The following is a 14,724-nucleotide window of genomic DNA, read 5'->3' as shown; positions in this document are numbered from 1 at the left end:
TAGAGCCTGAAATCCACAGGACAGCCCATTCTCAAGGCTCTGACCTCTAAAAGTATAACTCTTTTCCACTCGTATTGAGACAAAAAGTTGCAGGACAGAAAACAATTGTCTTGTTGGAGGTTTATAGGAGCATCATGACCTGACCAACATGGACAGCTGCAAGAACAAAGGATTCTGGCACCAAGAAGTTTGCAACAACCTGCCACAGCCCCTCTCCTTTTAGTACAAAAGGAGCCTGAATTCTAACTTGGGTTAAGATGGTTCTTCGGGACACTAGTCCACCATCTTCGCAGTCTGCTGGCTTTCTGATTAAAGTTGCTTTTCCTTGCCCCAACACTTTGTCTCTAGATTTACTGGCCTGTTGCATGGTAAGCAGTAGGAGCCTGGACTCGGTAATGCATGCAACATCAGTGACTTTAAACAGACATTGATCTACTGATGTCCTCTGAAAACGCCAGGTTCTATGAGCCCAAGTGTCCCTGTACTCACTGCCCCCACCTTGTCTCCAGTGACTAATTCCATTTTTTTCCCCAGCACCACTTCCCCCAGCTACTGCTTCTCTGTTCCATCTCTCAATGTGTCCTCAGCCCTTCTGAACCATTATTCCCACTAACAAGGAGGAGTTATTAGGTTTTTCCGAAGAAATCAGACACCCAACATGACTGAGTCAATAATTTTCACTCCACGCAGAATTCTGTGCCACCAAACTCTCACAAGAAAGCCCAAGGTTGTCCCTGTCTGCTCTGTGGAAGAACACAGTCCTCGCCAGAAATTACTTCCCTTGCCACCCAGGTGCATGTCCTGCTTACTTCCGGTGCGATGGCCATGCTCTGGAGTTGAGAGACTCCTACATCTGACCCCCAGCTAAGCAGAGCGCTGATCAAATTGCCCTACTGGCTACGTAGAAATGGGGACTTCTAGCATGTTGGGCTGGTGCTGGACGTGCACAGAAGGAGACAAACTCAGGATAACCAAGGTGAGACAGTCCTCTGGCTGCTGTTGTAAGTTGGGTAGAGAACCACAGCCTTGTGGGGAGGAACCATTGCTTCAGGATTATGCTAGGACCACCTTTATATACCTTATCTTACTGAATTGTTACAGCAACCTCATGACATAGGTGCTTTCAGCCCCTCTGAAGCTCAGAGAGGCTAAGAAGACTGCCCTTGGACTTGAAGCTTGTGAAGGTAGGGGCCAGAATTCCAAACCCCGCTGCCTGACTCTAAAACTGGTGCCTTCCTGCCAGTGTCCATAGGCATATGATGTCCCAGCACTGCACTCCGTCCACTGAGCACCGCCCCCAAGAGCACTGTCGGGATTCACGACTTGTGCAGTTGAAAACTTACTCATCCATGTTGGCAACAGGACCTGATTAACGCCAAGCTAATTTTAGATTTCCTCACAATTGCTCATCTTAATATAGATACAGCCCCAGGAGGATAGTGTTGGCCAATGTTTAGTTTTTGTTTGATTTGACCAAAAACAGGAGGACAGCAAAGGAGATGAGGTAATGGGGATATTACCACCCATCTAACATGCTGCTCCTTTGAAGGGTTTCAGGAAGCTCTGATGGGGACAGTGCCATGAATCACCGTCGGTTTTTTTCCAGCTAGTATTCAAGGGTGGCTTCCCTCAAGAGATACAGTGTTTAGCTTCCTAGCTGAAGAAAGGTAGAACCAGCCTCCACTGGGCTCTCTGATGTCTCTGAAGCGTGATGGATACTTTCAGGACAGCTATGTGTTCAAGGCGCAGTGACAGATACAGTGGGGGAGGGAGCAAGACAGAGAGGATGACCAGTCCCTCAGTGATTGACACAAACACACTTGCACATCGATGCAGCCAACTCATTGCCAAGCACACAGTTGCATTTTGTATATATCGTGAATAAATGTATGGAAATGACAGTGGCAGCATTATTTAGAATATTAAGAATTTAAAAGCAACTAGTGTGTTCAGGTCAATTGTCCTTAAGCTAAATCATTGTGTAACCACAAGAGAATGGTTCTTACTCATCACACGTCTACAATGAGCCCCAGTTCTGCCTCATACTAGTTGTGTGACCTTGAGCTCCCTCAGCCTCAGTTTCTTCATCTATAAAATGGGGAGAAATACGGGCATATCTTGGAGATGCTGGGAGCCTGGCTCCAGACCACCTCAATAAATCCAGTATCACAATAAAGTGAGTCATGTGAATTTTCTGGTTGCCCAGTGCACGTAAAAGCTGTGTTCACGCTCTCTAGTAGGCTATTAAGTCTGCAATAGCATTGTGTCTGAAAAAACAATGTGCATACTTTAATTTTGTAATGGTTGATTGCTAACAAATGCTAACCCTATCTGAACCTTCAACAAGTCTTAATCTTTTTGCAACAGTCACATCAAAGATTACTGATCGCCGAATCACATAACAGACATAGTCATAATGAAAAAATTTGAAATATTGCGAGAACGACTAAAATGTGACACAGAGACATGAAGGGAGCAAACACAGTTGGGAAAATGGCTCCAATAGACTCAACAACACAGGGTTGCCACCAGCCTTCAATCTGTAATAATCGTTAATATCTGCAAAGTGCCCTAGAGTCCAACGAGGTGTGCCGGCACCTGGCTCGGGGGCTGTCCCGAGGACGAAGGGAGACGTGTGTGCGGACACCCTGGCACAGTCCTGTCCCCGGTGGCTCAGCGGAGGGCGGGGAAATGCCTCACATCCCCAGTCTTCCATGGCCTGTTCTCCAATTTACAAACTTGTTTTTAATGCAACGTATTAAGAGACGTGAAAAGCATACCCCATTTAGATGGTGAAGTGCGTTGTGGGAAAGAACAACCACAGAAAAAACCTGTCTGGTCTGCACGACCCACGAGAGACTAGAGCCCCACACGAGCCAGAGCGGGCGGTCGCGGGCGGCCGGGAGGCGGGTCGCGGGTCATCGGGGAAACCTGCCCCGGCCTGACACCTGTCATGGGCGGTCACCGCGGCCACCCTGTTGCCTAGGTTAGGAAGGGATGCTCGCAGAGATTCAGCCGCGTGCACAAGGGGTGGGCCTGACGCGTCCACTGTGCCTGGCGGCCTCCGGGGCTCAGGTTGCAAAGAAGATTTCAAGGGCTCCATCCCTCCAGTATTTTCCAAAGAAAATTTCCCCAGAGGAGGAGAGCAGGAAGACACAAACTTCCCTCTCGCCGCTTGGCCTGTTCACCAGTCACCGCCTGTGAGTGGTCCAGGGTCCAAGGACATCAGAACCAGGACGGTCTTTAGAGACAAAGGAATCCAACCTTCTCAGTTCTAGAGTTGGGGAAACTGAGGACAAGGCGTATCTGAGAAGGAATATTTGATTATGAAACTGAAAAAAATAAATCAAGAGTTCTGGTCTGTGTCCCAGGCCTGAGGACTCCTTGGCCACCAGATAGAGGGATGGAGGAGGTGTCACTGTAGGATCTTGTACAGGGAGCTCATAGGATCAGCATCCTTTCCCACTACAGTGCACGTGGGGGGGATTCAGGAAGCTCTAGGGCTTTCTTTCCACCTCGTTAGGCCGCCGTCCTCCCCACCTCCCCCATCCAGAAAGAGCCACCTCTCAGAAGCACACAGCACAGGTGCCAGCCCCTCTTTCTTCCCTGGCCTGTGGGTGATTAGAGGGAAGATAACATTCCAGGGCGCTGGGGGGTGGGGGAGGCCAGGCCGCCGCCCCCCACCTGGTCTGGGCCTGTTCTCTCAGCTGTCTGTCCATCAGGGCTCCAGGCACTCTGCCCCCATCCCTGGGAATGTTAGGAATCCCCTCCCGAACTGGAGCCTCCCCTCTCCCTGAAGCCTCCCCTCCCCCCAAGGCCGCCATCAGCTCTGGCCTTTCAGGAATGCGCTCACTCCTGGCACCGCCAGGGCCCGTTAAAGTCGGCTAATCCCCCGGCGCATTCATCACTCAGAGGGAGCCTGCAGAGGCCAGGGAAGGCTCCTGCCCCGACCTGTCAAGTTGGCCGGGATGGATGGATGGACGGATGGATGGACAGAGGGAAGGACAGGCACTGCCTGGAGGGGTGGGAAGGTGGCCCAGCAGGACACGCCCACAGACCCAGCCGGAGAGCTCTTCTCCACCTCTCAGCAAAGCTCTTCTACTTCCAGAAATTCTGACATTCAGGAAATTTGGTTTGTTTGATGGTAGAGGGTGAAGAGAGGTGACCAGTTTTTATTGCTGTCAGGGAGAACAGGCAACGTTGGTAACGCTGACAATTCAGTGGCCAGACGTGACCTCATTTTAGGGAAACAGCAAAAGCCAACGTTAACTCCCCAAGTGTTCACCTCATCTCTATAGCTGCTCAGGAGGCAGGCAGGGGCACTGTCCCCCAGAAGCCCCACATTTCCCACCTCCTTGACTTCCACACACTCTTCCCATCACCTCCCACCCCAGTCTGTGCATCTATGTGGCAGATGCTTGGGCAGTCAGTTCCCTCTTCCCTTGGGCTCCCACAGCAATTTTCCCCTTCCCTCTATCACCGTATTTTTCCCAGAAATACGTCATTGTCTTAGCACCTGGGTGCCTTCCATGCCACACGAAAGCCCCATGAAGGTAAGAGCCACACACTCCTTATGAACAACGAGATAGCCCCAAACCTCCCATTTCCTGGCTGTGTGACACTAGCAAGTTACTGAACCTCTCTGAGCCTCCACTTCCTTCTTTGTAACAGAGGGATAAAGCCCTCTCAGAGTGCTGCTAGCAGACATTCTAAAGTTTTATCCCAAGTGTCCCATTCAGCAAGTTGAGATACCTGCAGAAACAGCCGGGGTTTGCGACTCCTGAAATAACAGATGATACAAGGCATGTGTCTTCGTTGGCCACCTGATCATTGGAACGCTTCATTTCTTTAAGTGTGTGGATTTCCTAAAGCTAGTGCATGAAGAAAACCATACTACTCAGTCTTCACCCTTGACTTCTTTGCTTTAATTAGTCAATTCAACAAGCACTTTTAAGCATGTCTTATGTGTTGGGTGTTGTGCTGGGGATTCAGTATACTACAGTGATTCAGTATACTACAGTCTTTACTTGAAGAGACAGACTCATGAACAGGCAGATAGTGAAAAGTCCTATGAGGGGTGAGCGTTGGATGGAGAAGGGCATGCAACTCAGAAGGGAGGTATGCAAGGAAGGCTTCCTGGAGGAAGGGGCATCTAGGAGAACATCTGTTAGCCAGGCAAATGTGATCCAAGGCGAAGGAACACAGATGCCCAGACAACCCTCCACAGCTCAAAAGAAGACTTTGGGCCAGAGCACCAATCCCCCTGGCAAGTTGGCTTCACACCTGCTGTATTTCCAGGGAGCCCTCCCAGCGCTCTGGCCTAGGAGGACCCAGAGGCTGGGAGCACAACTTTCAATATAAATCACCAAATCCACAGAGGTCTCTCTCTGGGCTGGTCCAGTCTCAGGGAGGAATGCAGGAAGGGTGGAGGGCACACAGCCTTCAGCTGGGGTAATTTCAGATGCATTGTCATTCCTGCCCCAGGCCACCCCTCAGCTGGGTCCTGCCTGAGCTGGGAAGGGCTCCTGGTCTCGAGACCTTGAGAGGATGTGGGCTTTGGAAGGAGGCCATGTCCGTAAGATGGGAGGCCAGGCCCAGTCAGGGTCCTTCCTTGGTGGGGGCAGGACACCTGGGGGCAGGGGACAGGGAGGCACTCGGCTGTGTGCAGGCACCAGACACTCCTTGTCTATATAACTCGTGCTGAGGAACCGGACACTCCTTGTCCATATAACTCGTGCTGAGGAACCCCTGCTGACGGATCAGGTGTCCTTAAAAGGAAAACAAAGCAAATCAAAAGCTGTTCATTTGGTCAGAGGGATTCTGACACTGAGAAACAGGGAGGCGGGCAGGAAAGCAGGAGAGGTGCATGGCTGGGCGCAAAGGCACGGAGGAGCTTGGAGTGCCTAGGCTGACTCCAGCTTCCCTGTGCACTAGCTGCATGAGCTCCCACAAGTCACCAAACTTGTCGGTGCCTCCGTTTCCTCATCTGTGAAATGAGCTCAGTGGTAGTGGTCTCTACCTCCTAGAGTGTTGTGAAGATACAGGAATTCATCCACAAATGGGATTAGCAGACTGTCATGGGATAGGCTAAGTGCTCGGTAACTGTCGACCATGATTCATTTCGTACTAAAGAATCCACATCCCAAATCCCAGTCTCAGTTCTAATCCCCTCGATGGTCCCTACCCCCCATCTCAGTCTTGTTTCACTCTCTGTAAAATGAAAAGTTTTGAACTCAATCAGAGGTTCTTCCCCAGGCACAGAGAGGAGGAACACCTTTCAGGGTAAGGGGTGCTTTTTCAGACTATGAAGTTCAAGGTCACTCAGACAATCCTTTGAAACACTGATGTGCCCCCTCGAGGGACGGGGACCTGCAGGTAGTGGTTGCACATGGAAATGGTTTGGAAACAGAAAAAATGGAAAAGCTTGGGAATCTCAAAAGTGATCTGGGAGGGCCCCAGGGATGAGAGATTTATTTAAAAAATAAAATTGGACAAGACATTATGGAAAATAGGGCCCCCTCAAAATTAAAAATAAAGCTACCTTATGATACGATTCAGCAATCTCACTTCTGGGAATATACCCAAAGGAAATGAAATCAGGACCTTGAAGAGATGTCTGCACTCTTGTGTTCATTGTGTATTATTCACAGTAGCCAAGACACGGAAGCGACCTTAGTGTCCGTGGATGGATGAATGGATAAAGGACATTGGTATCTATCTATCTACCTATCTATCTATCTATCTATCTATCTATCTATATATACAATAAAATACTATTCAGCTATAAAAAAAAAAAAAAGGAAATCCTGCCATTTGCAACAACGTAGATGAAACTGGAGGGGCTTAGGCTAAGTGAAATTAGCCAAACACAGAAAGACAGATACTGTATGGTATCACTTATTTGTGGAATCTTTTAAAAAAAAAAAAAAAGCCAATTTCATAGAAACAGAGAGCAAAATGGTAGTGGCCAGGGGTTGGGGGAAATGGAGAGATATAGGTCAAAGGGTGCAAAATGTACTCAGTTAAAAGGTGAATAACTTTTGAGGATCTAACGTACAGCATGGTGACTATAGTTAATGATGTGGTATGGTACTATGGTAATAATATGGCCGCTCTCAGAATTGGCTGAGCATAGATCTGAAACTGCTGATCCTTGAACCCTGCTGTGGGAAGGCAAGGAGACAGCAGAGACTCCTCGGTGAACACCTAGACCCTTCTTATGTGTGGGAGGGACCCCCTTTCTGGATGCAGCCTGAATACCCCACTCTCCCCCAACTGGTTCTTCTTAAACCCTGCCTTAGGATTAGGCACTCAGAAAATGAAGGGAGTCAGATGTTTCATCACTAGGACATGTCTCTCCCGAGTCAATCAGCAGTGGACACAGGCATGATTTAGATAGAGAGGCAAATGGACTTTGGTTATGAATAATGTGGAATGAGCATACTTACTCCCAGTGAAAACAACTATAAAATCTGGACAGGATGCGTGGAAAGATTATACTAGGAGACTTCAAGCCTCCTCTCTCGGTAATAATAGGTAGAATTAGACAGAAAATCAATTAGGAGATTAATGAACTGAACAAGATCGTCAACCAAATGGATGTAAATGACATTTACAGAACATGTCACCCAACAACAGAATACACATTCCTTTCAAGCTCACGTGGAACATCCACCAAGGTGTACTATACCCTGGGCCATTAAAAAAGAACCTTAACAAATTTAAGAGAACTGAAATTGTATAAGGTGTGTTCTCTGGTCATAATGGAATTAAACTAGAAATCAGCAACAGAAAGATAACAGAAAAATCTCCCATCACTTGAAAATGAAACAGTATACTTCGAAATAATCCATGGGCGATGAGGAAGTATCAAGGGAGATAAGAAAATATTTTTAACTGAGCATAAATTAAAATACAACATATCAGAATTTGTACTATGCAGCTAAAGCAGTGGTTAGAGGAAAACTTATAGCATCAAATGAATTATAAATGAAAAAAAGAGAGAGAAATCTCAAATCAGTGATCTAAACCTCCACCTTAGGAAACTAAAAGAATAAATGAAGAAGAAGAAGAAGAAGAAGAAGAAGAAGAAGAAGAAGAAGAAGAAGAAGAAGAAGAAGAAGAAGAGGAAGAGGAAGAGGAAGAGGAAGAGGAAGAGGAAGAGGAAGAGGAAGAGGAAGAAGAAGAAGAAGAAGAAGATAAACAAACCCAAAGCAAGCTGAAGAAAAAATATAATAAAGATAAGAACAGAAATCAATAGAATTAAAACAGAAAGCAATTAAGAGAGTCAGTTAAACTGATCTGGGTCTTTGAAAAGAACACCGAAATCTGTAAACCTCTACCAAGACTGATAAAGGCAGTAAGAGACAGGCACAAATTATCAATAACAGGAATAAAAGAGGGGCTAGCTCTAGACCTATCACAGGCGTTAAAAAGATAAAGGAGTTGTGTGGACAACTCTGCACACATAAATTCTCCAGCTTACGTTAAACGGACCGATTCCTCAAACAACACAAACTACAAAATTCACCTGAGATGAAATAAATGACCTGAATAGTTCTATAACTACTAAAGAAATTTATTTTGTAGTTGTAAAAAAAACTGCAACAAACTCCAGGTTAGATCATTTCACTGTAGAATTCTACCAAACAACTGAAGAAGAAATAGTATCAATTCTACAATGTCTGTCAGAAAATAAAAAAGAAGGAACCCCACCCCCAATCATGTTATTAGGCCTCCATTACTCTAATATCAAAATCAGATAAGGTATTAAAAAAGAAAAAAGAAAACTAGAGATTAATATCCTTTCTGAACATGGATGCAAAAGGTCCTCCACAAAATATTTACAAATTGCATCCAGCACTATTTCAAAAGAATAATATACAACAACCAAGAGGCATTTACTCTGGAAGTAAAAGGCTGGTTTGATTTTGTTTTCAGAAAATCAATCTTTGTAATCCACCACGTTAACCTTCTAAAGAAGGAACACCACGTGATGTATCAATTGAAGAAAAATCATTTGACAAAATTTAACACCCATTGATTTAAAAACTCCTAGCAAATTAGAAATAGAAGGGAACGTCCTCAGTCTAATAAAGGACATCTACAAAAAGTCTGCAGCTACCACTACTTGAATTTTAAAGGACAGGGACTGAGCAGGCTGGAGTTGTTGAGGACCCAGGGGCAGGGTGACTCTTGGTTTATATATTATTATCCCCATTTTACAGTTAAGGGAATTGAACCTGCCTAGAGAGCTCAGGAGGCAAGAGGCCTTGGGATGACAAGAAGGGGACATTGTCCCCCAGTGTAGGGGATGCTCTGGGTGGTTCCCAGTGACCCTCAGAGGGGACATGCCTCCTACTGCCAGGGGCTTTTTATGCTGTGTCTTCCAGTCCTTGAAACCACCCAGTGCAGACAGACTGTGACCCCCCAACTTACAGATGCAGAAGTTGAGACTTGGTGTGGGCCAGTCACATGCCACAGGGCCTACCACTAGTGGGTGGCAGATCTGGGGCTTGAAGAAAAGACACAGAATGGAACCAAATCTCAAGCCAGAGCTGTTTTGCCTCCTGCTGCATACAAGTTTCGGCTCCAGCTCCTTGAGGAAGATAATTAGCAAGCACAGAACCTACTGGTTAACATCAACCACCTGCTTAGGGTCACCTGATCATCCCTGATTAAGGCCATTGGTGAAAGTGTACTTGGGATCCCAAAAGGCTGTGTGAATTTCACTCCTTGTGCTTCTCTAGGGACTCAGGTTCCTCCAAGAAAATCCTGAAGCAACACCTATAATCAGGGCACATAGTTTTCAGACGGCACAGAGTCTCCAGCTGCTGACCCACAGGACTTCGCTGCTTAAGTGCTCCCACAGAGACTACCCAGGATGCAGCATTAGGAATGAGGCAGAAGGATGAATCCTCTCTTCACGGGGTGGTGCCATGAGCAGGAGTGCTGGTGTCAAACCGAGGCTCCAGCCCCCTCTCTGCTCTCATGAGCCATGTGACCTTGGGCATGGAGGACCCTTAGCTCCCCTCGGCCTCGGTTGCTGGTTTTTTAAAATGGAGGCTAATAATGCGTCCTTCGTGGCCTATCCACCCATAGACCCAACACAGAGCCGATGATTATGGCACTGTGACCTCGAGCTCTCGGCCAGACAGGGGTCCTCCATCTGACCTGACCAGGGACGATTAGGTGACTGAACGACTCCTCCGGGAAGATGAACACATACAAGGAACCAACATCTTCTGTCCTGTCCACGTGCAAGGAGCCCAGCAGGTCAGAGGATTCTTGGAAGAGCTTGGAAGCCTTCAGACTGAGGCAGAGGGACGAGACCAATCAAGGGACAGCACCCACTAAGGAACTAGACCCGGACAGAGCTGCCTCTTAACCCTTGGGGAGTAGTTCCCATTCAACACCCGCCTTTTGGGGAGCAATTTCCCTCCTCCTTCTGGGGAACGAAAAAGCAGCCAGATGCATGCTTTAAAAATAAACTGTGCAAGAGAAAGAGGCAGACTATCATGGGTTTGCTCTCAAGCTGGTCTGAAATATTTGAAACGCGGAAAGACTCGAAACTGTCAGGAATCAGCAGAGCTCTTAGGTTTGTTTCAACATTTGGGGTGAGAAACAAAGGGATTCAAATCTGTACTTTAAAGCTTCCATGGCATTTGGGATTGCCATAACAATGGGCATGTTTTTCCATCAAAAGAGAAAGTCAGATCGGGCTCCACGTACAATAACAGCACCGCTAATTGGACCCCAGCGGCAAAGGATTTGAAATCATGCAGACGAAGCTGTTCTATCACTTACAATGATTAGGAAGAGAAGGTTTGCTCTGTGGCCAGATGAAAAGAGATTTTTTTTTTTTTTAAACACATATAGCTTAGGGGTTTAGATCAAACACTCGGAGCCAGACAGCCCCAGTCCAACGCAGGTCTACCACTTCTGTGCGACCTTGGGCAAGTGACTTAATCCCCTGGGCCTCTGCTGGGTTCTCTGAAAATTAAATGAGCAAATATTTATAAAGCATCACATCTGGCTCACAATAAGTGCTGTCAAAGAACGTTTAACGTTCGCTGCGTTCTTTACATTTTAGTTTTATCAAATCATTAGTGTAGATTCCTTAAGTGTCTCTCAAGTCCAAGATGAAGGCGCTATGAGTTGAATCTCTAGCTCAAATTTTTTTCCCTCCGGGTCTTACTCCATGATAAAAGTTTGAAGGAGAGGGACTCTTATTTTAAAATGTAGGTTTGTCAGGTTCCTCACAGAAAGGTTCTGATCAAGCGGGTTTCATCATCAGACAAGTTTGGGAACCACTCACTCACACTGAATTCCTTCCCAATTAGTAGGGATAACAGGGTTTGGCTGGTGGTTGTTTTTGGTGCCAAGATTTGTCTACCCTTCTTTCACCCAAGTGTCCAAAAACGAAAAAAAGAGACTTTCACGCACAAAACCCTCCCTTAGGAGAGGCAGGGCAGGAGGTACTGGGGAACCGGGAGAAAGTCATCCTAGAGTCGTTAATTACACCCACGAGCTCCACTCACAGAAAACCTCGTCTCAGCACAGCTGCACGTAAGAGGGGGCTTCAATCATCCAAACAGCTCAGCCAGGAAAGAACAGGGGGAAGATTTTCACAAGCTCAGGTAAGGACCCTAAGCAGCTTTTTGAGTTTAAAATGTTTTTTTAAGGACGTTCTGAAAAGCAAGATGTTAATCTGGGCCATAGCTGGTTGGAAAAGATAAAGAAAGCTCTCTGGGGCTTTGGAGCCCCCAACTGCATCACGGAGAGGCCAGCATCCAGAGGTAGCCTTGAGCTGGTCTGGAGACGCCAGACTTTGCCCCGCCCCTGTCTTTAGTCTCCTGACCAGGACCGGTTCCCACCTGTGAAGTGGAGATGATGATAGCACCCTCTGCACAAGGAAGACACCTGCAGGGGCTGCAGATGAGGGAAGATGAAAATCGTCTCGGGGATGATGTCATGCGGTCACACAGACGGCGCTGGAACTCTGCTGTGTGGCAGGGGCCACTCAAATGGCCAACAGCGGCTCTGTCCCTCCAGCACAGTGAGAAAGGGACTCTGTGGGGGAGGTGATTCACTCCCTGAAGATCCGCTGAGCTGGGCTTCCTTTCCAGACACTGAAAGTCACAGGCAGCTGGCAGGTCTCCCAGGGGGCGTGGGACCTGGCGAGGGGTCTATTTATGCAAATTACAGAGAAACCCCACTGCATGAGATCAGGCCTCATGTGCTGTTTCCTTTCTGCCCTTGTTGGAGAAGCAGAGATGAACTCAGTCCAGACTCTTCATTCATTCATTCATTCACTCATTTGTTCATTCATTCCCCGACTGAGCACCTGCTACAAAACAGGTACCGTGCAGGGGTACAGAAATAGTGCCAGCCTGACTCTGGCTTCCAGAGGATCACAGTCTAGTGGAGGGAGGCCAGTTCCGGGATATGTGACCCGGGAGAGTAAACCAGAAGCACACCTGTCAGTGGAGGGGTTTACAAAGTACTCTGGAGGTTATGGGGCAGAGAGGCGGAAGGTTGCCCAGAGCGAGGGGTGTCTAGACTGAGCTGGGACAGTGGAAGAGCAGAGGAAAGAGGGTCCATGCAGAGGAAATAAGCTGGTCAAATGTAGTGGTGAGAGGTGATGCATGAGACTGAAACAGTCAGGGGCTGGTGAGACCTGGGGGAGCTGGGGGTCTAGGATTGGAATACCAGGCTCCAGAGCTGGAGAGAAGTGTCTAGAAGCTAGGAGACTGCCCCAGATCAGGTACCAGCTAAGTGGAGCAGCCCAGGGGAAGCCCCGCCCCTCCCACAACTCCACCTTGGAAGTGAGTTTCCCACACTTGCTTCCCTGAATGGTGAAGAAGCACTAAGGCTGATTTTAATTTCTACAGTAACTCTCTCCTGGTCCTTGACAGCCCCGTCCTGTGCCTTGCAGAGGGCCACCCAGACCAGCAGGTGGTGACAAGTGAGGGCCGTGGCTCCACACCCCTGGGCCCAGCTCTGTGTGACCCTGACAGAGTCACTCTCCTCCTCAGTATGCCCAGTTTCTTCATCTGTAAAGTAGAAATAGTAACACACGTAGAGTCCTATGCAAGTCACATGGAAGAATGAGCGTGAAACGCATCATGAACTGTCCGGCGCTGGCCAGCTGTGAGGAACCATCCCCCAGTAGCGATCATGGTTCTGTCCAACCCTCTGCCACGGCTGCCACACCAGAGACAGGAGCAGCCCTGTCCTCAGGGACACGGGCCAGCCAACCAGCAATCACAGGGCTGCAGTCGGTGCTCTGAGAGGAGAGTCCCCAGAGCCAGGCTTGGGCAGGGGGTGCATGAAGGATTTTTGGAAGAGGTGACAGAACCAGGGCACCATGCCCTCAGGAGGGGACAATCCCAGTACACGCTGATACAACCCAAGAAGATCCTGGAGAAGTCAGACTGGAGGGTAAGATGCTAGGGAGCTGGGATTCGGGCCCCTAGGTGAGCACGAAGTGCCTGAGGGGCGAGTGTGCAGAGCTCCCCAGGGGCACCATGTGACACGGACCCCTTCAGCCCTCAGGGCAGCCACGGGGGGTGCCCAGGCACCCCTACACTTGCTGCACCCCTGAGAAGCACTGGGCAGAGGAGGTCCCTCCAGCAGGGGGCCCTCTTCCTCCCTGGCACCGAGGAGGAATTGGGTAAATGTCAGGGGACGAATAGTGCCAGAGAGGCTTGTTGGCAGCCCCAGGTCAGCCCTCAGGGCATGGCACCGAGGTGGACAGGAATCAGTCATGAGTGACTCTGGTGCTGAGCAAACTCTAGGGCTTTTCAGCTTCATGCGTGCCTCTTGTGGCATTCTGGATCGCGTTTCTTTCCTATCCCCAATCCACCCCTCTCCGAAGTGTCACAGAGCCTGGATTCCCTGGACCCACTGCCCTCCCCACAGGTCAGCCCCTGAGGCCGCATCCCAGCTGCTGACCCGCTGCCAAACCACAGCCGCCAGCACCTGCCACCCGGCTGGGCTGGCCGAGCGGCCTGGCTCTGTTCCCAGCCTCTGCAGCTGGGAAGAATGAGTCAGCAGTGTCTGGTCTCCTTGGCCTTAGGCAGAGCATGACCTAAAGGCCACAAAAAGTAAATGACTTGAGGTTGGTCCCAGCAGGGAACGCCCTAAAACCTCAGAGTCTCAGGGATGGGAAAAACCTTAGAGGTCTTCCTGCTCAAACTCTCTTCATGTGTCATAGGAGCTGGGGCTCAGGAGCCGCTGCCCTCTGCAAACTTGAGCAAGTTTGTGGCCCTCTGTGCCTCAGTGTTCCCATCTATAAAATGGGGGTTAATAATAGTACTTACCTGACAGGGTTGCGGGGAAAATAAAATGAGTTAATTCATGTACCATGTACATGGCACACAGTCACACTGACAAATGTCAGCTGTTGCTTTATCACTGTTGTTTAGAGTGAGTCTTCCTCTGGTAGAGGCCTCTCTCTACCTGACTGCTTCCAGGGATGGGAAGATCACAACTGTAAGAGGCAGTAACCCAGAGACCAGGCTCGAAGGTGTGTCTCCCTGGGACCTGTACCAAACACAACTTCCTTTTACCCTGACAGATATTCGTGTTTAAACAGCCTCTTCCTGCTACACCTTCTCTAAGATAAACACCCTCCCTTCCTTCAAAAGTCCTCCCAAGGAAATGTCTTCATGTTCCTTTGCTCCCCTGGTCCCTGTCTTTTCATGAACTGCCAACTAGTCC

This window comes from Camelus ferus, chromosome 15 (genome assembly GCF_009834535.1).
Source record: "Camelus ferus isolate YT-003-E chromosome 15, BCGSAC_Cfer_1.0, whole genome shotgun sequence".
Lineage (NCBI taxonomy): Eukaryota > Metazoa > Chordata > Mammalia > Artiodactyla > Camelidae > Camelus > Camelus ferus.
Note: the sequence above shows the minus strand (reverse complement) of the source record.